The sequence below is a fragment of the Raphanus sativus genome, chromosome 6 (assembly GCF_000801105.2).
Source record: "Raphanus sativus cultivar WK10039 chromosome 6, ASM80110v3, whole genome shotgun sequence".
Lineage (NCBI taxonomy): Eukaryota > Viridiplantae > Streptophyta > Magnoliopsida > Brassicales > Brassicaceae > Raphanus > Raphanus sativus.
In genome coordinates this window covers 8,282,851-8,285,378 of record NC_079516.1, presented here as the reverse complement: position 1 = coordinate 8,285,378, position 2,528 = coordinate 8,282,851, and the positions used below count along the sequence as shown (strand labels likewise).

Sequence of the window (2,528 nt, the reverse complement as noted above, 5' to 3'; positions counted from 1 at the left end):
ACTCCCTCGCAATTATCTTGCAAATTTGCAAGGGATTGATTTCCGTCGCAATTTGCAAGGGAGTTGCAAGGGAACTCTCGCAATTTCCTTGCAAATTTGCAAGGATTTTTGGTTACCTTGCAAATTTGCAAGAGAATTGCGAGGAATCCCTTGCAATTTCCTTGCAAAAACATGTTTTCTCCATTTGAACGGTTTTAGGGTTTTGTTAAAGATTTGGTGTCATATAACACATTTAGTTAAAATATTTAGTGTTTAAAATGTATGTCGATCAATATTTTTGAAAATGCAGATTTTTAGTTATAAATTCAATTCTCGACACTTGAACTAATTACTTAATACAAAATACAAACTTTATAATTTATATATTCAATACATGTTAACTAAATTATTATAACTTTCTTAAACATATTCATGTAAATAATTTTTCGAAAAAGAAATATCAAGAAACACATTCGTGTATACAAAACTAATAAACCCCTAAACGAAACCCTAAAACACTTTTATTAAAATTTTGCAAGGAAATTGCAATGACTCCCTCGCAATTGTCTTGCAAATTTGCAAGCGATTCATTTCCGTCGCAATTTGCAAGCGAATTGCAAGGGATCTCTCGCAATTCCCTTGCAAATTTGCGAGGTTTTTTTATTACCTTGCAAATTTGCAAGAGAATTGCGAGGAATCCCTTGCAATTTCCTTGCAAAATCATGTTTTTTTCCACTTGAACGGTTTTAGGGTTTTGTTAAAGACTTTGGTTTCGTATAACACACTTTGTTAAAATATTTAGTGTTTAAAATGTACATTGTTAAATATTTTTGAAAATACAATATTTTAGTTATAAATTCAATTCTCGACACTTGAACTAATTACTCAATACAAAATACAAACTTTATAATTTATATATTCAATACATGTTAACTAAATTACTGTACTTTGTTAAACATATTCATGTAAATAATTTTTCGAAAAACAAATATCAAGAACCATATTAGTATATACAAAACATAACAAAACTCTAAACGAAACTCTAAAAAACTTTAACTAAAATTTTGCAAGGAAACTGTAATGACTTCCTCGCAATTTTCTTGCAAATTTGCAATGAATTGATTTCGGACGCAATTTGCAAGGGAATTGCAAGGTATCTCTTCATTTTCCTTAGCAAAACTATTTTCCCCTCCATAAAAAAAAAAAAAAAAGAAAATGACAAACAAGTTTCTAGAACTAGGGTTAGTATATAAAGACACAAACCTAATTCTTTTCATCTGTTGGAGCCGTCAAGAAAAAAAAAACAAGGGATTTTTTTCTCCCACCATCTCTCCTCTCTCGGGCTCTCTCTCCCGCCTCTCGTCTCTGCCGCCATGACATCTCTCCTTGTCGCCAGCACTCCTCTCTCTCACACACAGCCGGATCTACTTTATCTCACGCCCCACACCACCATGGTTCGACCTTTCTCTCTCTCTCTCTCTCTCTGTCCCTCTGTCCTTCTGTCTCTGTCTCTCTGTTTTGAACTGAATTTGTTTGTTTTCAGGTTGGAGGAAGCAAGGCACGATGAGGCCGGAGCCACACTTCCATGGTTAGTCCTCTCTCTTTCTCTATCTCTCTGTCTCTCCCTCTGTTTATATCTAATATTTTTTTTTTGTTTTTGTGAAGGGAGATGAAGGATTGAGAAGAAGCTTGATGGTTAAGGAGACAGGGCCGGTGGTGGTGCGGCTGTGGTTGTGGCGCGGCTCTGGTGGTGGTGCGGTGGAGGAGGCAAGGAGCCGGCTGATTTATTTTCTAGGATTAATTTTTTTTTTTAGAATTAGGTTTGGTTAAGTTTAGTTAGGTTAGCTTAATTAGGTTTAGTTAAACTGGTTTATTTAACTAAACCAGCTTATTATAATTTTTTTAGGCTTTTAATATATTCATGTATTTAAATATGTATCTGTATGTATATATATTTCGTTATATATATTTATTTACATTTTTTTATTTTGTATTTTTGTTAATTTTTTTTTAATATTTTTAAAAGAATTTGCAAGGGAAACTTTTTATTGCAAATCTAATGCAATTTTGCGAGGGAATATCTGTCTCTCGCAAATTTGCAACGAAAATTATTCTCTCGCAAATTTGCGACGGAAATTATTCCGTTGCAAATTTGCGAGAGAATTGCAAGCGTTTTTAATTTGCGAGTAAGGATTTGCAAGGAAACGACTTTCCTTGCAAATTTGTTGCAAATTGCGATTTGCAACGGAATTGCGATGTTTTTTTCCCTTGCAGTAGACATGTTTTCTTGTAGTGAGAAGTAGATAATGAGATGTGAAGAATAAATTTAAAATATGTGTGGAGGGCATCATATCTTACTAATATGGATATAATATTATCTTACCATATATATTTTTATTTTAGGTCCTTTTATTTATGTATCCAAGTAGGGTGGTGTATATATAGCACATGGGATGGATCACGAGTACTGGTTTGTATATTCCACGAAACTACCAAATTTCACATTTTTGTTTCTTGTTCGTATGATCTTCTAACCCTAAACATAACTA

At 33.2% G+C, this 2,528-nt stretch overlaps 1 long non-coding RNA gene across 1 annotated transcript; it reads left to right on the top strand.

Moving 5' to 3' along the window:
• The first annotated feature begins 1,242 nt into the window (after positions 1-1,242).
• Positions 1,243-1,965, top strand: LOC130495569 (uncharacterized). Its single transcript, XR_008934788.1, has 3 exons — positions 1,243-1,433; positions 1,523-1,567; positions 1,645-1,965. It is a non-coding gene; the product is annotated as an uncharacterized LOC130495569 (long non-coding RNA).
• The last annotated feature ends 563 nt before the right edge of the window (positions 1,966-2,528 follow it).